We start from the raw sequence: 22083 nt of genomic DNA, 5'->3' as shown, positions 1-22083 counted from the left end.
TTGAGCTTTAATTATTCCCAGACATGTTTTGAAATTTATATTTAGCTACAGCAATGGCTATATATGTATCCATAAACAATACTTAATTTTGTTTTGTATTTTTGGTTTTTATATGAATGGTATATTGAACATATAAGCTTACCAAGGACTTTTTTCATTTAATATTATGTTTTTGTGTTTACTCATACTTATAAATTCTTTATAATAAAAATGGATAGATTTTTATTGCAGTATAGTTTTCCATTGCACGCATTTATTTTTCCATGTTCTGTTGGTAGACATTTGGACTATTTCCAGTTTTCTCTTTTTAAACGGTTCCACCATGAGCTCACATCTGTGCCTGCTCCCGTGTGTACGTGAGTGCTTGTTTACGGTGCAGATCCAGGGGTGGAATCACCAGGTCCTTAGAGGTCTACATCTTCCTCTTTATTAGATATCACCAAATTGCTTTTAACATCAACAGAATATGAGTGCTTGGGGAGGTGTTTAAATGGAAGGGAATATATTAAATAATGTTTATTAACTCGCTTTCTTCGAGGCTCCAGGAACTGATTTAGGGGGTGATGTTGCTGCTTTCTTATCAGTAGCCACGGAGCACAGGTTATTTTTTCCCTCCCGGGGTTAATTAACCCCTCTGTACTGTGGTCCTGGTAGAGCCCATTGTTGATAATAGAACGTGCCTGGAGAAAACCAGACACTCACTTGGGTCAAAAGGTTGGGAAACAAGTAGTTGCCTGTAGTTCTTAAACACTCTTCTTCCTGAGAAGCCCCACTAAAACGAAGCGCCCAGAAAGAAAACAACCAGACTGAAAATGATGCATTAAAGACATTCAGGTCTCCAGATGATGCCCCTGTGACAACAAGGCCCACACGCGGAGGGCAATGGGGTAGAGGAGCAGACCACAGCACAGCCCTCTGGACACAGAGCTTATGACTGTGCTGCAGGAGACACATCTCTGTTCTCCAGAAACCCGGGGTCAGTTCAGATGTAAAAGACGGCTGAACTTCTTTAGATAAGATCTCGGTCCAGAAATGGTTTTACAGAATTATACTAGTAAGGTAGCCAATAATTTTATTTTAGTTCTGTGTAAAGTTAATCGCAGGAATAGAAAAGTAACAACAAAAAAGAGATATGGACCAATTGTGCCGGGTTCTTTCAGGAAGAGGAAGTCCCCATGTAGATGATAAAATGGTGGACATACACGTGCAAGCTACCTGCGCACGATTCCGAAGCCAGATCACACGATTTCTGTAGCACTTGCTATTGTAAATCATGAGAGTCATTACATCCCTTCTTATTATGCGGAACTGTAAGTTGACTGTAGGAGGAAATGAACTGTAGTTAATTTGACGGTCAACTAGTGACCCAGCTGAAGCTCCAAGGGCGGATTGTTGGCGCTAATTAGAGCCTTCTCTCGAGCCCTTAGATCCTTATCTGTTTGACCTTGTGCCTTCCATCATCGGGCTGGAGGTTTTCCGGGTCAAAAGAGGGCTTCTGAGTCACTGACTCAGGCCTCTGCAGGCGCTTGCCTTCCCTGCTTAAGGGAGCTAGCTTCACGGGGATCACGCAAAGAATCTCCGGCTTTGCCCCCAGGTTTTCTCAGACAGACCCTAATAGGAAGGAGCTCTCTCATTTCTTTCTCTCCCTATTGCAAAATGTTTCTCCATTTAAACAGGTTCTCAGGAAACATAGCCAGAATTTGAACACACACTCTGGGAGCAAAGCTTCCATTCTTAACTGCTACACTATCGTCTCACATTACTGGCTGATGCTTGGTGATGTTACACGCTAGGCGTGTGCAAGGAGCTGGTGCATTATCTTGTTCAATCCTTATAACTATTTTATGATTTAGAAACTATTATTGGATGAATACCCCAAAATGTAATGACTCCAACAAGAGAGAAGTCTGTTCCACATATCACCCAGGGACCCAAGATGGCAGGGTGGTTCCTCTTGATTGTTGCCATTTCCAGCAGGGGGAAGGGGAGGGACAGCATGGCGGAGTGCTCCTCCAGCACCCCTGCGTCCTGGCCTAGAAGGGACCCACCGAATTTCACTTCATATTCCATTAGAGACAATTTACTTGTGGCCACGCCTGGTTACAAGGGAGACAAGGAGATAAAGTCTTGCTGAGCAGTCACCTACTCAGCTCTCAGTGTACTTCTGTGTGGAAGGTGGAGAACGGGTTTCAGCTCCGGCACTGGTAGTTTGTTTATAGATGTTCAGGTTTCTTTGAAATCTTAACTAGACGGAACCCATCAAGTCCCTGGGCAGCTTGTAGTCTCTACCGGTTTCCAACTGCATTGTACTAACGAGGCAGGTTAGATTGTGCAAGCCTAAAGAACTAGCCCAATGTCACACTCTTGCTAAGTAGAGGCTATGGGATTGAAACCCGGGCAATTTGAGGCTGAAAGCTGAGCATTTAAGTACCGTCTATGCTGACAGCTACACTGAATAATTAGTTCATCGACAAGTCACTTTTCTTTAAATGGGTGTGTGTTATGGGGGTTCTCCTTAACTCTGCAGGCAGAGCACGGTGGTCAGGAGTTAGCCATCACGGGACAGTGGGGATGGGCCCTGAAGTTCCCATTGTCGGAGTTCAGGAGGCTGAAAGCCCACAGAGTGATTATCCTGCCCTTGGAGGTGAGCCTTCTGCGGCACAGGTAAAAACCTCTGGATTTTCGTGGTTAGAGGATATTAAGTGACAAAGGAAGGTATTACTCTAAGTCGTCTCTAATTAGGAGCTTTGGTTTAACACATCCAGTCAAGGATATTTTGAGCTGAAGCTTAAAAAAAATGCTGCCTCTTTAAGTATAACTCACCATTGATACTTGGATGAAAGGTGTTCTGAACTTGAGGGACCATTGTCCATTCGCTCAACTATGTAGCCCATAACACGACGTACGAGTAGTTATTTTACCTCCATTTCTATTCAGAGGGTTTTGGAGGGAGGGGCACTTTAGGTGTTGCCAAGAGAGGAGGAGGAGAAACTTTACAGGAAAGGTCTAAGTTTATTTTATTTAAGTGAATGCTGTTAATTTTGAACATCAAAAATGAATGCTAAAATGTGTAGCTCAATATGCATGTGACCAAAACAACTAAAATCACCCTCATTCATTCAAGCAGGGACAATTCTTCTCAAAATAACACAGTCATCTGACTGTCTTAGTGTAAACTGTTGGGCATGTTACTTAATCCCTCTAAACTTCATCCGTAAAATGGGGCTATGAATACTTTTTACTTAGAGATTTTGTTGTGAGAATTAAAGGAGATAATTCATGTGACAGCATTAGCATAGTCGATGGTGAGTACTGCATACATATTGGGGATTGTGACAACTCCCTGTGGAGTTCGTGTCCACTGCTGGTGGGGTCGCGGTGTGGAGAACTGATTCTGTAAGATTATGGCAATGGTCTTGTGAAGGGAGGGCTTCTCCTCACGTAACGGCTTTCTTCAAAGTATTAATCCAGAACTTTGCTCATGCCGGCTCTCCGCGTCTTATGATGAGCTGAAGATGTCAGTTAAAGTCTCCAGTAATCTCCCGGGGGAGAGCTCGCTGCTCTTCCTGACCCCATTGCTCTTTGCTCGCACTTCCGTCCCTGCACTTAGCACGTTGTCACACACATTTGTTTGCCTGTTTAGCTTCTTTGCAAACTTCACTGGTGATCAGGTGATGTATGACATCCCCAGGGTCAGGGACTGTATTTCCTGGCTCCTGGCATGGTGCCTAGCACAAAGCAGGGTGCTCATAAATGTTTCTTGAAAGAGTGGCTAAATGGCCTGGTGGACGTTGCTGGCACTTTAGAAGAGGAAATGCACGGGGCTGTATTTTTCTGGTTTGCCGGTAATCAAGCCATTTTGCACTCAGTTTCCTCATTTGAGAACTATTCCTCCCCATGTGCTTCCCTTGCAGAGGTGCAGTGATAGCTAATGAGCCTCCTTGGAAAAGAGCGATGTGCTCTCTCCCTTTGAAGTTTGGCTTTATAAGCAGATCTTTATATACAAGGCTGTAAAAATTCTGCTCTCCTTCCTGCCCTTTTCTTCCTCAAACTCAAAGGTCCAGGAGAGATTATCTGCCTGTGAAACTTCCATTTCCTAAATGCCAGCCTCCCTGGAGTGTTACCTGCAATGTATCTGGGCCGGGCAAGCCAAGCCCTTGGGCCTTCCCTTTTCACAAATAGATTTGTGAGCATGCAGGCTGGAAAACCCCAACAGCTTGAGGGTTGTCAGCCAATAGACTAGGGGAACCACTGGTTAATCACAGATGCTCTTCAGCTTCTGCATTCTTCCCAGTGTCATCCACTTCCTCACTGAAGAACCACCCGTGAGGGCTCATCAGGAGCCACGCTCTGTGCTAGGTGCTGGCCTTTCTGCCACGGCCTGGTATAGTGCACACACAGGTGGGTTATTACTCACAGAAGAGGGCCTTGAGTCAAATAGAAAGAGCTGTTTACAGGGTGTGTACAGGTGAAGGGGTAGCTCAGAGACAAGATGAATTGTGGGGTACAGTTGAGAGGATGGTGAGTGGAGAGAAGGAGATGGTCCCTGGGCCGGGTGTGAGGGACAAGGAGGATGGACTAGCTTTCTGAACTTGGATGTCACCTCACCGAGCCTCCATTTCCCTCAACTGTAAAAATAGATATCATGATGACATAGGGTTAATAAAATAGATAAATAAAACAATTTTGTAAATTATAAAATGCTTTATAAATATCAATTATTCCTTGTATCTTCGAATTGTTTTCTATAAAGTAACCAGTGAAGATGCGATGTGTAAGCCTCAGGAGGGCTGGCATCAGTGTTGCCAACGTTTTGCTCTTCCCCTGGCTTTGTTTTCCAGAGCCCTCCCATGGCAAGGCCAAGTTCCAGTGGGAGCAGTGAGAGGGCCGGGACTGGGCAGCCTGTGGTGCAGCCCTTCTTGCTGGCAGCATCCACCCAGGGTACACAGAGGAATTCTAACAGAAATGCAAAAGGAAGAATGCGCTCGGTTTTAGGGGACTTCTACTATTCATAACCTAATTTGGGGAGCAGCAAGATGTGTTTCTGCACACTTGGGCACGACCCTATCTGAGTTGAACTTCCATAAACTGTTCTATTTCTTTTCTTTTTTTCTCCCCAGAGCCCCAGTACATAGTTGTGTATTCTAGTTGCAGGTCCTTCTAGTTCTTCTGTGTGGGACGCTGCCTCAGCATGGCTTGACGAGCAGTGCGTAGGTCTGTGCCCAGGATCTGAACCAGTGAACCCCGGGCCGCCGAAGCAGAGCTGGTGAACCCAACTACTCAGCTACGGGGCCAGCCCCCTGTTCCATTTCTATAAGCGTAAATTCAAGAATGTCCCGCCCTCCCACTCAGTCACTTCCCAATCAGCTTATCTTCAAATTTACCAAAACTTCTACCCCCATGACCCTATGTTTCCTCCAGCCCCTGCCTGACTTTGCTTTTCCATTATTCAGGAATCACTGTCTTCTCAATAGTCTCAACTTGTTTGTCCTTTGTCTTTTCAAAGAACCTACTTCTCAACGCCCCAGCCAGCTAGCTGCCTGCTTAAACTCAGTCTTCTGAGCGTTGCTAGAGAAAACCACGCAACTGTGAGATTAGCGCTGCTGCAAATTCAAGGTTTCCCACCTCAGCGGCTGCCTCCCATCCTTCTACTACAAGACAATATTTAAAAATATTATGGGATGTATTTTTCCTTCCTGGTAATTCCTGCTGCCACCCATCGAGGCTGAGGGCGTCCCTTGCTTCAGAGAGAAGGCAGTAGTAACCAGGCAAGGACAAAGGAGTCAGTGTTGAGCTTCTCCAAAATTGGATCTTGAAGCTCATTTCAGGGAAAATAGATGTGAAAGCCAAGATTTTCATTCGCGAGAGCTGAGCTTTGTTGAGAGAAGAGAGAATTTCTGGGTTCCAAGGAAACAAAATAGAGAACTGACATAGTTGATAGAGAAAACCATAGGGTAGAGAGGATGGATGATATACTGTGAGGCACGGTGGTTTCCTGTCATACCAGAGGGCAACAAGACAAAACAAAACAAAACAGAAACCCGCCCTAGCTGGGGCTGTGAGCTGCTGAGAGGCAGAGGCACACGGGCACCGAGGCGTATGTGTAGATAGAAACCTGAGTGGGACAGTGGTGGAGGGAGAAGGAGGAAGAGTGGAGAGATCTCAGGGAGATCTGGGAATCCTGGAGCTGAGAGAATCTGTGTGATCCATCTCACATGGGACTCTGAGAGAACACTGCTCCTAGTACAGTGGTCCTGGTAGTGTGGAATGGCCACGGTTAGGGAAAAATGCCATGTTTAAGTAGAGGGGAGCCCTGACACGGGCTGGGTCCCCCCAAGTTCCCCCACATGCTTGGAAGATACCCAGATGTCCCAGTGCCCTCACAGGAAGATGAAGTGCAGAGGGAAGCTGGAGCCGGGATGTGAAAGATGCTCTTCTCCAACTTCTCAGTCGTCCCATGAGGACTCCTCCTCTGCACGGTCCTTGAATGCCGACGTTTTCTCCAGGCTTCCTCTCTTCTAGCCTGACACTCAGCTCGTGTCTTCCACAGACTGTTCTCATTGTTGTGTCTCTGAGTTGAAAGAATAGACCCTGCTTCATAGTTTTACCCCCCAGAGCCTAGCTCGTGACTGAATCTCAGAATATGTTTCTAGGTTAAATGAATTAACTTTTGTGGTTCCTACACTGAATTGAAATTTTTCAGCATCTTTGCCACTTTAAAATAATATAGTGTCTTTGCCTTGCAAATCCTTATAAGATCCTTCTGACTGGAAGGATCTCAGTACTTCTGTTGAGATATTATTGTCCCATAGAATGTTGTTTCATGTTTTAGACCATAACTAGTTTATTTTCCATTTGGCAGAGGAAATTTAGGAATAAATAATGTAATTCCTTGGCATAACATAATGTAACCCCCAGGTCAGCTAGCTCAGAGCTTCCCCCTTTGTGATAGTGGGTTCCTCGCCCTTCCTCAGAGTGTCCACAGGTTACTTGTGGAAATCCCTAAGGGGTACCTTCCTTGTGCCTACAAATTGGGTAGTCAGAGAGTGTTACCGCATGACACCCACTCCACTCTCCTCCGTCTTTGGCTCCGGCGTGTCCACGTGTGCTGGCCATGAAGCCATTTCAAAGTGTTGCCTCTGCTACGCCCCATGATGTGAACAGCACTGCCTGTGACAAAGCCACGAAGTTTTCTATCTTTGGGATATCAAAGTAATGCCAGCTCCTGTGCAAAGGCTGAGAAGAGCTTTCTCCATAATTCTGGGCCACATTTGGTCACTGAGCTCCTAAGCCTCTGATCTCACAGATTTGTAAGTTTCTGGTTATTCTCTTTCATGAAAAAAGACACTATGGAAAAGGTCAGGAAATGAATCCTACACCATCCCCTTTGAACCTTTCTGGCCAAGCTGGCACCAAAATTCCTGTCTCTTTTTCCAGGATCAAACAACAAGAACAACGTTGCAACTCCAATTGCCTAGTAACAGAAGCAAAAAGATAAATTTAATGGGGTGGGGGAGAGAAGGAAGAAGAAAGACTGCTGTCTTCACTAGTGGAATTGGGGACCAGTTCTTCCAACCCAAAATTCAGAATACTTTGAATATGATGAAATACAGATTCGTGACTGGTGGAAAAGGAGTTCCCTAGTAAACCTGGGGGGAAATGGGAGCCAGAAGCGTGAAGAAGAAAAATAGCTTGGAAATCCTATCTTAAAAGACACCCTTGTCCTGCAGCCACACAGAGAATGAACCTCAGAAGGTCTCCTGGACGCCTACTCGCCAAGGTCTACCTGCAGAGCTTCCTGACGCTGCGGCACCTCCTGCCTTGTCCTCTGTCTCCCTGGAGATCTCTGCACAGCTTCCCTGTTTGTTCCCCCATCCCAGTGTGCGTGTCCGTCAGCCTTCACACATCCTGTGCGTGTGCTGGGTAGAGCCTTGCCTGTGTCTGCCCACACGTTGCCTCTTGCTTCTGCCCAAGACAGGCCTCCACCAGTGGGGCCCAAACTCTAATCACCCCAAACCAGACTCAGCCCCCAGCAAGCCTCCTAATCTTGTACTGGGATCCAGGAATTCCCAGTCTCGTATTGGGAGTAACAACAATTCTTTCGGATTATAGTTTTAAAATTTGATGTTTAAAAGAAAATGGCATTCCAGAGATGAATGGTGGTGATGATTGCACAACACCGAACTGTACATCTAAAAATGGTTAAAATGGTAGAAAAGAAAGAAAGGAAGAGAAAATGGAAAATGATTAAAATGAGTTAACTCTTTCAATTCAGGACATTTAAAGTGAAAATTGTAAACATTTACATAAATTTAAAGAATTTTTTTTTGCAGCTACGTAAGGAACAAAGAAAGAGAAATAGAAAATGGAAAGAGGAAAAAGTATTTGTAAAATCCTGCGGAATTATCAAATGAATTGGGTCAAATGGACATTAAGTCCTTTGCAGTGTTCGCCTGGATTTGCATAGACAAGGTCTATTTTTGCCGCTCTGAGTTTAAGTATTTCTCCCCGTGGGGCAGGCCTATTGCTGAGAGAGAGAAGTGGTAGAAACAAGACAAGGCTTTGTGCCTCATTCACAAGGGCAGATTTGTTTTTGAAAGAATTTCAAGGAAGTGAGGAGTCTTAAAGCTATGTTTTACATAGTATTTAGTTAAGCTTTCTCCTATCGCTGAGGTCCCACTGTCAGCAAATGCACACACGATTCTTACTCACTGTGATGGGTCTACGAGAAAAGGGGAATTTCAGATCATTTAGAAGAATCACAGAGTCCATACAATTCTCAGCTTATTCAAAGGCCTTGTTTCCAGTGGCCAAATACAAATTCTTCATTTACCACAAACCCCAAAATGTGGGAAGAAGATAGCTGAGTCAACAGGAAATAAAGGAGACAACTCTCTACTCTGTGTCGAGAGTTAAATGCTGCTGTTCCCACAGGCAGACCAGACACGCCCCAGCTTCAGGAGCCAGGACCCCCGAGCCTCTGACCAGCGTGGGGAGTGCGCAGAGACACTGTGGGGTCACCACCAGAGGAGCTTGTTTCCAGTGAGTAAAGAGTGTGACATACCACTCTAGCATGCTAAGTGCACCAGCCTCTGAATTAAGAGCAACACGGTGTGGGGTTTGGTTTTTTGTACATGTGAATTCCAATCGCAGAAACAGCGATCTCCCCGCCCAGACAGACACCCTCGTGTGCAGCCGTTCATGAGGTGCTGCCGGCCCTCAGCAAAATCGGCTTCTCACAGGGCAGACCAGAGTTGTCAAAACTTTTCAAGAGATTCACTCGTATGCTTACATTCTTCCGGAGCCCTTCTACTGGAGAAGAATTCAGCGCCCGATCTTGGGAGTTCAATTCCATCACTGTTCTAATAAGGTACTTTCCCGAGTCCTTCTCGGAGGTCCTTCTCTTCTTTAGCCACGATCTTGCTTGGTTGAATTTTGGAGAGTTTTACCAGCTAGCGAAGATGGCCCACGTCCCCACCATGCTCACTGGATGGGTCTGGGATTCATCATTCCTCTCTTTCTTTAGCTGAATAATCTAAACTATAATACCTCATTAGCAAAGTGTTCGACTGTCATCCTGAAGCGTAGTGACTTCAGGCAAGGAAAAAGCATACAGCAAGGTGACTGCAAAAGGCAAGTAACGTCACGCTCTGTGTTATTAGAGTAACGTTCTTAACTGTGAAAGGGGACAAAGGAAAATCCTTGCAGGTAACCCACGAACAAGCTCGTTAAGAAAAAGGCAAGTGCACTTTGCAATCCAATTAATAAGAAGGAGAATCAGCTTAGGGACATTTTTCTTCAAACCCATGTATTGAATTATTTAAGGGGTGAATACACTAGAATGCTGTTCAATGATCCAGCAAGATTTATGCTCCTGCAAAAATCTAGGGCCTCAAAAGCTTGGGTAGAAGCTACGTGTGTGAGGTCTGTCAGACGCTAATATTCATTTGTTCAGTAACAGTTATTTATTTAGCTCCCACAATATGCAATATGGATCTTACCTGGCTTTTGACATTAAAAAAGGAACTGACTTGAAAAATTATTCTGAAAAGAATCTATGTCATCTGTTCTACTCCCATGATCCTTTCAAATATTGGCAAAAATGAGCTTACTTTCTTTCTGCTGGAGTAGGAATAGCTTTGATTCAAGGGTAGAGCCACATTCTGCCATAATGTTCTAGCTGCCATCTCCAAAGGCAACGGAAATTTCTATTGAAACATGTATGTAGCAAATTTCTAGACCTGTCACATGGTCTTCCTATCCTCCTGGCAGTGGATACGTGTTGCCCTCCAAGACCCAGCCGCACCTTCGTGAGCAGGATACCGCCACGTGACTCAGGTCGCAGGCTTCGGAGGGGATGGAGTCCTGATAGGCTCCTTGGAAAGGCACCAACGCTTTCAGAACCCTGAGACCTCAAGAGTGGAGATAAATATTTTTCCTAATAAGTACCCAGAGGGAAAATGTTAGGTACGTACTTTTTTCAAGGTCCAAACTCAGTTGTAGGCAGAGCTCTTTCTAAAAATTTCAAAAGAAAGGCAAGCCAAAATGTGCAGGCATACCACCAAGCTTCTATAACTTTTCCAGATTGTGGGCATTGAGACAGAGCAAAGGGGCCCAGAAAAAGAGGGACAGAGAGTTGGCAAGGCCGGGGCCAAGCTGACAGGCCTTTAATTCCAAGTCTGCATGGTCGGGTTACCTTGCCACCCCATAACCTTAAGTAAGTTAGAAGGATGATGCAGAAACTGAAAAAAGTTGATAATGTTCTGATTTCATTCACTCAAACATAGGTGAGGATATTATCTATGCAAAATTATAGATCACATGAGGTTTGAAAGATGGTGCACCAGACATTATTCATATCTTATTTAAATATCTTAGCCTAGAAACTTTAAATTTGATATGCTAAGCAAGATAAATAATATTCTGACTTTAAAATGCCAGTACTATATCTATATTATGAAAGCTGAATTCAGAAATGCTATCGCAATAACTAAATCACATTTATCAAGTGAATGACTATACAGAAGTAGGTCATGTAGAAATGGACAAAGCTCTCTGATTAAACTGAAAATGGTTCACCCAGTGGCTGTGCCTAAGTGATCCAGTATTAACAAGTTCCTGTGCTGACATTCAGCATTGTTAGAAGAATGATCCGAAAATTAACTGAAGTGAGGGAAAAGTAGTTAAAATTAATCCAAACTGTGTTCATGGGATATTTGCACATTGATAAGGTAATAAATAACCTCTTTGGTGATATCAGAGCCACCAATGAAATCCACTTACCCTTCCTTTAGTGTAATTCAGATGGTACTTTGGGGTCATAGGGAGGTGGGACCAGGCCTCCTGGTCCTCACTCTGTCACCGTCGGCCGCCACTGCACCCGAGGGTGGGCTTTTGTTGGGCTCACTGCGGAGCAGCGTTATTGTGCAGGAGGTTCGGCTGGGGATGGTTTCCTGCCTTCGAAACCTTACCCTAAGCTTTCCACCAAAACAACTGGGGAGTTGGGCAGGCAAAGGGAAGAAAGGAGGTGCTCCATGTGAGAGAGAAGACTATAGCATGTGGTGACATGCGTGTCTGTGACATCTCAATCAACACACAGAAACAACTGCACATTGATGGGAAACAACGTTCCATGTGTCATGCCCTCCCTTTATTTCTGTCAATTGCACCCTAAAGCAATATATTCTGCTTGATTGCTCTCTCTCTGTCCAAGAATGTGGGCGCCCTGGGATGGTGGGAAGAGGAGCCTCTTTTCCTGCCATATCCTCCCCTCAAAAGGGGTGATGCGGGGCCGAAAGGGAGGCTGGCTCAATTCTGAGAGTCTCTGAGCCCCATTCCCTCCCTGTGCCCACGCGGCGAGGCGAGGCAGAGGTGTGCACCGCTGGGACAGCATGGTCCCAGGCACAGCTTCACTGCTCTGCTTTGCCTTCGCCTTAGCTTAAATCCTGCTCAAGGCACCTTTGAGGACCAATGAAAGGCGAGCCCACGTGGACATGCAGGATCCCGCCTGGCCTGGCCTCTGGCCTTCCCTGGCTGGGCCAGAGTCGGAGCCAGGGCTGTGGAACATCCAGGCGTCCAGTCGTTGTCTAGCCTCGGCGAGTGTGCCGCCCCCACCCCCGACTCTCACTGCTCTGTCATCCCTTTGTTCACTTCCGATAGTTTTACTCAGATGTGGTTTAGTGTTTTCTTTCCAAGGCATATTTTGCATGGAAGAATGCTTTCAGTGAGCTGGGGCCCTAATTGCCAAATAATGGTTGCCAAAACATGTTATTTTGGCTTTAAGCTGGTACAGAGCAGGAGGCGTTTTCCCCTCATGAAAAAAATCCTCCTTCAGCAGCCCAAGGACCATGTGCACACACAAGGGGCTGACGCCTCCAAGGCCCTCCTCCAGCGGGCGAGGGGGCCTGGGCCCAGTGGATGCCCTGCTCTGGGGAGGGACGGTCGGTGCTGGCTCAGGGCCAAGCGTACCCCCTACCCGCCCCACCACCAGGGGGTTCCTGCCCATGCCCCTGGGACATGTCTGCAGTTAACTGCACACACAAGCCGCCCAGCAGGCATGGGAATTCCAACTAGACACAGATCTGGGGCCCCGGGGAAGCTGGGTGGAACTGATCAGTACGAGATATATCACTGCTAATTAAGTCCTGATCCCCTGGCTCCACTTGAAACAAACCAGGGAGGCCTCAGGTTTTGAGAGCAGGTGGTAACTGGTTGCAAAAGACAAGTCCATCGCTCGAGGAGGAGGTTTTGCAGGTAGCTCTGCGAGGACGGAGCTCAGGGGGCCCAGGGCTTTGCTGGAAAAGTTCATTACTGGGCAGAGCCATGGCTCCTATTGGTCTGCAGACACCAGGGGCTGTGAGGACCCTCTCTGCTGAACAAAGGCCTCTTTCCTTGTCCTCTGCTTCCCCCTTGGTCGTGCATTGACTTTCTCCCCGGATGGACAATGGCGTAATTTAGAGGCAAGTAAACACTCTCCTGGAGACGCCAGCAGCAGCTTCTTTTTGGCACAATGTGGTGTTTGTTGGGGCTCAAAGGCCAGTCCAGAGTGGGCCCCACACAACCTCCCACCCTGCTCGAGCCTCTCCCAGACTGTTTAAGAAAAAACATTCTGAGCACAAATGTGTAAATAAACCTAATTGCAAATATTTACCTGGAGAAAGTCTGAGAGTTCCGTGGGTATTGTGCGTGTGTATGTAGATGGAATATGTGTGAGTGTTAAGGATCTGGATGAACACCCTAGTCAACATTTTTTCTTCTTCAGAAGCGTTGGCCATACTCTAGAGAGTTTGGTTTTAAATAACGGCCAGCATGGACTGGGCACTGCTGTGTGCAGGGGCTCTGCCAGGTCTTTACACGCATTATCATTTAATCTTTACCACGACCCTGTGAAGTGGGTGTGGCTTCGAGAGGTTAAATGACACACCTAGCCAAGACCAGGTGAAGATCTGAACTCCGCCAGAGCCTGTGTTTTTCAGCATGAGGCTATCCTGCCTCCCCACTCTGGATCCTGCACAGACATAGCATAATGCATTGCACAGTGTAAGCGCCCAACAAATACAGTCAATGAATGAATGAATGAGTGAGCCTCAGGTGACATTAAGGATCAGGCTCAGGTTCATATAAAAACAGTAACCTGGGAAATTGTTCTAATATGTGTTAAGTCCAACAGTCTGGAGATCTCATATTTGGGGGGCTATATTTGTACTGAATAAAAAAAAAAGTATATTCTGAGGGTCTTCCTTTGATCTGCATGAAGAATGCTCTCAGTCCTGACAGCCTTGGACCTGAGTTTGGCACATTTTGATGAAGCTGCAGGCAAGTTGGCTGAAGTTGCTGGCAGTGACTCCAGGAATCATTATCAACATAATTTCCTTTTTCTTACGACATGTAATCCTTTTCCGAGCCTCACACCCCAATCTTCCGACGACTCTTGCTATTGGGAGCCTGCTGCTTTGAGTCGTGCGTCCTGCCTCCGAGCACAGGCTTCCTCTGGAATGCCTTCTGTGTTTATTGCACTGTTTATTAGTTTTATAGCAGCAGAGCCGAGCGCGTCTGTGGTGTCTTTCTGTGGACAGTGCACGTCCCTCAGCCCCACACAAAGAGTGGTTTGGATTCTTGTTAGCGCCTGAACTGACTAGAAAGTAATTTAGAGGGAAAGCGTGGATGTTAACGGACACCGTTTCATGAATGTTTTTGAACAGAGACAAGTATTTCTCACGGTGGTGCTTGGAGAGACTTGGAGAGCAGAAAAGTGGAGCTCAGCTAAAGCACAGAGTTGAAAATGCTGAGGGGAGTTTTAATGTCTGGATTCAGCTTTGCTGGGGCCATGAGGCCCCCATCTTGTTTTGCTTTCCAGCTCTTCCGCTGTCCTTTGGTTCATCCTGAATAGCTGGCCAGCACTTCCCTGGCTCACTTCACCGTTGCTGTGATGAGAAAGAGCACTGTTGGTCGGCACCCTTTTTGCAAGAAGCTTTAGCTGAAAGATGTAACGTAGCCGAGGGTGACTGACGGAGAAAACTCCAGCTCTGTGTATGCCTGCCCACCTCCATCCTTCCTTTTCTGGAGGGCGAGTTTGCCAGAACAGCTTGCTCAACCATCAGTTAAACTGATCTCTTGCTTTCACCCTTGCGGGTCCTTGTCTATGCAAACGGATCTCCCCAACTCTTCAGAACCGTGACCTTTAACGTCCGCTGAGGAAAGTAAGAGACCTGCACGTTTTACAAAACTGATGTGAGATTTGTTTAGAACTTCAGAAAAAACTAGAGTTGGGGGCGATTACTCTGCATCTGTACAAGAGGCCCATTCAGCAACACAGGATATGGCGAAAATCAAACAGGATTGGGTGGGATGCATATTTGGGTTCTCAGGGGGCTGAAATCAAAGAGGTGTGCAAACTACTCTGCATAAATCCCTGCCATCCGCTCTGATAAACGAGATTACAGACTTGAAAGGTCGATGATATATTCTTAAGGAGAAATGCCAGGTTCTTGTTAATGTTTGTGCCTGACAGGATCTGAAAATAGATTCGAGTGAGCTAATTGCATTGATGACCACGTACAGCAGTGGGGTAGGAGCTTAAAACAATTTTATTACCTCCTATGGGCAGACATTTGCCTTGTGAGACACACCCACCCCCTCCAGAAGAGTCCATTGTAAACAACTGGCTCCCCTTTTACAAGAGCTGAAATCTTTATGGTGTTTGGGAACGCTGAAACCAAAAGCTACACAGCTTATTTCAATCTTGTCTCTTGGCCAGGAATGCTCACCCCTTGATTTTTCTCCCTCTTTCTTTCTCACTAACTATGCCTGAGGCATGTTCTAGAAAACTAACATTGGCAAGAGTTCTGTTCCCCCTTCCCAGCTTTATTCCTGGGCATGACAAACGGTGGGTCTTTTAGAATTCCCCCTATAGTTCCAGCGGACAGGTACCCCTCCTCCACTCTCCTCTGCCTTCACGGAGCTGGAGCCTTACTTCAAAGTCTTAGATCTCCGACGGGAGGAGGTGCGAGTCATTTCTGATAATTTGCTGCCGCGATTGAAGCCTACAGGATTGAAGCCTGACTGTTTGCCTGGCTCATGGAGCCGTAATGAGTCTCTACCCAAGTGCATTACTATATAGGCAAGTGGACACTGCGTTAATCCCATTGCTCCAGACTTGCGCAGGTGTGGGGCCACGTGCAGCATCCCGTTTCCATCTTCACTTGGCTCCTTTAACAGACATAAACATATTAAAAGAGTGAGATTAGAAGAAAAAATGGAGAGAATAGACAGTGTCTTTTTCTCCTCATTAATATGTGGCTAGATGTGTTTATGTGTATTATGTCACTTTTGCTAACTCAGAGTTGCATTTTGGAATTATTTAGGAATATTTAATATCATTCCCATTGTCACAACTTACTTGATCTAAGCAGGTTAAAACAATTCTGGCCTAAACGGGAATTACCCGTGCTCCAGCTAGGTTTCAAAATGAGGAAGGCCTAGTTGATTCATATGTAACTTCTAAAAATTTCCTTGGCTTATTAATCATGCTTCAATTCTATCAGAGGAAACGTTGCTTTTGCACCATTACAAGCCTCCTTTCAGACTGTTCTCATGCTTTTGGAGCCACATAAATTACCATCTTGCTGTGCTCATGGCTGGACTTGCAGTCAGGTGCTGCGGTGGGTCTGAGAAGGAATAAGACCTGCTTCCTTCACTCAGAGGCTTCGAGTGCACGTAAACAAAGAGGTTGAATAAAACGTGGGGAGCCCCTCACTAGACGTCTGAACAGGGCTGGGTGGGTCCCAAAGAACAGGCAGTCAGTTCTGACTGGGGTGGAGGCGGCCAGGAAAGTCTGCAGGAGGTGAGCTGGAGCCGAGCTTTGCGAAGACATGCAGACGTTCACTGGTCGCCGGGGGAAGGGGGCATCCAGAGGGGGAGCTGATGGAGGCCCCACCTGGAACGGTCTCCCACCGACTGGGCGACGTTGGGAGAGCCACTTCACTACTGTAGCCAAGTTTTCTCACCTGTAAACTGTAATCCCTGCCTTGCAAAATTGCTAGAAAGATTATATGCGAGAATATACATGAAAGCGCTTTGACAACTGAAAAATACTCCTCAGATGTAACGCATCCTTAGAGCACTAAATGTTTTTCTAACTTTCAAAAGATCTTGCTTAATCTTTGAAGGTAACTGTGCCTATGTGATGGGGGATGTGTGTGTGTGTGTGTGTGTGTGTGTGTGTGTTCATCTAAAACGTGGCCGTGGGTATGTTCGTTAGCCTAAGCTGCCGTCACAAGTAGAACCAAAAATGTCTTATGGTTTAAATACAATGGGAGTTAATTTCTTGCTCTTGTGGGAGACTAAGGTGAGTGTCCCTATCAGTGAGTAGCTTTCCTCCAAAGGGATTCTAGCTGTGTGTCCAGAAACAAGAGCAAAGAGATTCGGGGTCAATATCCCGCAGGCTACGGCCTCGGGAAGTGGCGTCTAACATATGTGCACACTCATTTACACTGCAGGCAGCACTCGGACCTCTGCCCAGAGCAGAAATCAGTATAAACAGATCACACACACACATATGTAAACCCGAGAATAATACTAGCTCCCCTTTTACAAAAGCAGTAATGTGTACTAGGTTTAGGGCAGACAAAAACCCGTGAAAATGGCCCCAGCAGAGAACGCCTTTTCTGATTTTGCCTGTATTAGCTTTAAATCAGCCAGGAAAAGAAAGAGATGCCAAGAGAGAGCGATCAGTGGGTGAGAAAACTGAAGGGAGAGGGCTCCTGCCCCTTGCCTTCCTGAGTTTTGTCCACGGGTCCTCCTTGAACATCCATTTCCGGTTGTTCGTTGCCACTTGAGCAAGTCTGTCCGGCCTCCCTTCCTTCAAGCAGCGCTGACCACCCAGGGCTCTAGCGGCAAGAAAAGATCATGTGTTTTCCTCTCTGCATGATGAATATGCCAGATGAGCACGAGTCCCAGGAATATCAATTATTTAGGACGTAACTAGGTCACTAATCTAAGACAAAGGACATGGCTGCAGCTCTTGCATCTGCTTAAGTGGCGGACGGCCATTTGATAAACCTACCACCTTAAGAACACAGATATCTTTGAAAGAGACTCCAGCTTCTCGCATTGCTCAGGCCCTCACCCCGTGTTGAGTGGAAAAGAAGACAAAAGCTACACCTTGCAGAAGGAAGGGGGAAACCCACAAAGAGGCCGGCCTGACATTTATCAGCGTGAGCTCTTTTTGTTTTGGTGACATAACACACCTTGTCAGTTCCTGGCAGGCTTACTTTCTTGCTTGCCTGAAGTAACAACAATGCCAGTTACTAGAAATGCAGAAGCTATAAATGGTAACTGATAATATTATGCGTATTTTTAATGACTTGAAAACATGTCTTCCGAAAACTGCGTTGGAGGCTCCAGTTCCAGTTCCGTAAGTCAAGGGGTGCTAAGATTAAACCCGGCAAATCCATGCTTTCTTGGTCTGAGACACCTCCAGCATCTGCCAAGCTTCTGGCTGAGTGCTAGGCAGCCTCTGTCCTTGTCTTTGAAACAGAAGTTTTGGGGAAGCCCCAGGAAGCGCAAACAGCTGGACTGGTCCTGAAGCGCAGCCAGGATTTGGCTGTTGCTGGCATTGGCCTCCATGGCCTAAATCTGTTTGGAGGCCGTTTGGCACTGTGGGCTGGAGTAAATTCAGCATTGGAATGTCATTGTTGACCCCTGACTACACATAAAGATGAGGCTTCACTGAGAGTACCTACCTTCGAATATTGCATGTAAGAACGTGATAAAAACCGTTGCTCATGGTGGCATCAATGACTTCATTTAAGCCTTGGAGCTGGGTTTTCTCCAGAACCCAGAAATACGTGTTTCCTTGGTAAACTGCTTGCTGTGGAGAGCCTTCTGAGATCCAGTCTCTGTTTTGAGAGTTAGTGGGAAGTATCAAAAATTTCCGGCCTTGGCCAAGGAAGCCTCTTACTTTCTCGACAGTGAATTTCTGGCCTGAATGTCACCTTTGACTAATTTGATGTAGGAGGTCATGTTAGGTAAGGTTTCTAACTGACCTGTATGTTTGCTCTGCACCCTGTGCCCACCTCTGACAGCATGGCGCTGATGCGATTTTTCCTTTCTGACGGCTCCCTAGGATCCCTGCCTCAGCCTGATCACCCTACCTATGTATGTTCACACGGAATAACCTCCTGTTTGGATTTGCCATGGTTTGAGATGATCAACTTGTCCATTTGTTAGTAGAATGAAGACTCTAGACACTTTAGACATGGACAACATTTCCACCAAGGTGAAACCGTTGTGTTTCTTCACCTTTATATATGAGGTAAATTTGGATATCTTGACACTAAATTCCACTAAGGAGCTTTGCAGAGACTATGGAGATTTTTGGCTAGAATGAAGTAGAGCATTAAATTACTTCTACTAGCCTTGAGAAAATCAGATAAATGTCCTATTCAGAAACAATACAGGAAAAGTTTAACTTCCATAAAATTCACCCAGAATTGAAAATATTTTGGCATTTAAGAAAATCAAATTTTGTAACTCTTAGTGGTCTTTGAGGGGAAGAATCTAGTTGAGGATGTTCAGGCCTCCTTTTCCTCTGTCTGCTGCTGCCTTTTTGGCATGTCACTGTAAGTCAACGAAAAGTTGATGGAATTCACGCTCAAGCTATTTTGCTATTTGCTAGCAACTCTGGAAAAAAATCAGTGGGGAAAATGTTTGAAATCAGTGATTTAAATAAAGATGTTAGATTATATGGATTTAATTTAGTCATTTCATCCCTGACTTCTTCAATCGGGTAGGAATCAGCGTGGCCAAGGAGCCTGTCCTGCCTTTAAGGAACCCTCAAGACTCCTCTTTGTGACCCACACCTCAGCACAGTGGACACGTGGGGACCCCGCAGGCCACGCCTGCTGTCAAATCGCCCCTCTCATCTCTTCCTCTGCTGCTCCTTAGACATCATCCCATCTGTGTGTCTCATCTCCCCAGTTAAATGTGAAGTCTCTTGAGGTCAAGACTTGTCTCCCATCTGTTCTCTCCTGTACTATTTATCAGAGCCTCATATGTAGACTTCTCGTTCTAAAAATGTTTTTTTGATGAACAGATGAAGTTGGAAACTGATGAAATTCTCCCAAACTCCTTGCTTTCCTTTTTACCCCATATTCGTATCTCACACTTTGTCCTTTAAAAAAGAGCATATTACTTTTTGCTTTCCTGATTAGTAGAAATGGGAAAATTAAAAAAAATATGAAGCAAAGCAATAAAAAAATCAGCCACAAACTTATGCCCAAATAATATCCACCATTAGTATTTGGCATGTTTCCTCGCAGTGCTTTTTCTGTGCATGTGTGTCTGTGTGTGTGTACACACACACAATTGGGGGGCGTCTGTTTTACTGCTTGCAAACATACTGCATTAGTTTTCCATGCCACTTTTTTCACTTAACAGTTACAATATAACATTTCCCCCATGTCTTAAGACATTTTTGGTTATATTCTATTCCATCATGTGACTACACCTTACTGTGTTTATTAGTTAGGCTCCCTTTCAAGTTGCATGTCCAGCTCAACCTAACCGAAGCAAAACAAGAAGGGGGACTATTTATTATAAGGCTCTATAAAGCATGACAGAAATGAGTTTAACCCAAGTTATATGGTGGTAGGCCCCAAAGACAGGTGACTGTGTGGAGCTGTAGGAAGAGAAGATCTCTGTCTGGGACACTGGATAAGGCTTCTCAGGGGCAATGGATTTGATCTGGGCACAAAGGAGAGGTAAGAGTGATAATGACCTAAATGTTTTAAGCGCTGCCCATGGGGTACACTATCCTAATCATTTGACATGGATTGTCTCATTGACTCTTCAAAATCTTTGCCCTTTTCACTTAACAAGCACGGTGTAATATTTTCCCCATGTCTTAAGACATTTTTGGTTATATTGCATCATTTAAATTCTATATATTCCATCATATGAATACATCCTAATTTATTTATTAACTAGACTCCTTCTAAGTTGCAGAATCAACTCAAGCTACCTGAAGCAAAACAAGCTTATTACCTTTATTCTAATACTTTCGAGAAAACCGAGGCCTAGAGAGGGTATGTAAACTCGCCCATCTTCAATTGGGATTTTGACATGCGGAAAGGAGCAGTGGGGCCGAGTTGGGTAGTGGGGCAGAGGCAGGCAATTACCCAGGTGGATAGCCTCACCCTCGGCATCGGTAGCCACATATGTCCACACAGGGTCACAGTGAGTCTGCTTCTTGGGGTACATTTGGTTAGGACCTGCCAGATGGAGAAGACAGGAAATAACTGCCTTTCACCGTGGCTCTTTAATGTGGTTCCTTAAAGAGCCATCTGTGCTCCCCACCGTAAGGCACCGCGGATTTCAAGTCATCTCTTGAATCTTCCGTGTGACAGTTTCTCCTTTAACGGCTCCTTAGTCAAAGATCAAAGGCCACCAGACATTTTAACTTGGAGCCAACTTTTAGTAAAGGATTTCTGCAAAGATGGGTCATTCAGATGACTTTAGAGAAATATACACACATACGAAATGAAAATTTTAGGTCATTTCCATCTTTTAAAATGTGATACATCTGTTATAAAAATAAGAGTGGTAGGCAAACTGACATGCTGTGACGAGCTGGTTCTCCTCACTATCTACCTAAGACAAAAGCATTTGTCCAGGACAAATGGGTTTAGGACGTCGCAGAGAGCCCTAAACACTCTGCTGGCTCATTCCTGCCTCCTTGCATCCTCACTCACCATGTAGATGGGAAAGGTCTGCTTTCTTAGTTTCCCCCGGCCCACTTGTTGCATGCAGGGAGCCACCAACGGAAGGCAGCCGCCCCGGGCTGTTGGCCGGCTGCAGTGGGTCTGCCTTTGAAGTCCTACCCTGCAGTTATCTCTCATTGCGCCAGGCAGGCTGTAAGCAAGCCCAGTGCATGCAGCTGTCACCATTTAAGCCAGCAGGCGTTTGAAGCTGTGCCGCCCCCCACCCCTGTGAGGGAAGCCAGAATAGAACAAAGTGTGGTGTTCCCATGAAATCGTTGGAATGCTTGATAAGAGGGTGAGTCTGCACCTTTTTCCCTTGGTGGAGGAGGCTGGGGAGGGGGTCTGGGAGGAGAGGAAGGTGGCATTACTCCCTCTTCGCAAATGTCGAGCACAGGTCGCTGGAACTGCCACATGTGTCTATCATGGCCCTTGATGACAAAATAGTTTGCATGTGGTAGAGATGGTGGTGATGGCATAGGGAGGAAGGGGGGAGGGGAAGACGGGTCTCAGGATTTCTGGAGGATTTGTCATGTGGGCCTCTCCCAGGCAAGCTTTCTCATCTCTTCCCCTCTGCGTTCAGGGCACAGTTGAGAGCTGACTCCTCACGCTGCTGTTGAGCACATGTTCTAAATGAGGGGTGAGATAACGGCACAGCCGTCGAGGCAAGAAGCATCGGCTGTGGTTTTTCATTTCCTCACCGTGTCTTTATCACTTGACAAGCGTGTTGGTTTGTTTCTACCCTGGAGTGTGAGCTAGGACAAACTTTTACCACCTCTTTTTTCTCTTTTCCTCCACTCCCAGGCCTCATCTCTCAGAAGAAGAT

Source organism: Equus przewalskii, chromosome 2 (assembly GCF_037783145.1).
Source record: "Equus przewalskii isolate Varuska chromosome 2, EquPr2, whole genome shotgun sequence".
Taxonomy (NCBI): domain Eukaryota; kingdom Metazoa; phylum Chordata; class Mammalia; order Perissodactyla; family Equidae; genus Equus; species Equus przewalskii.
Note: the sequence above shows the minus strand (reverse complement) of the source record.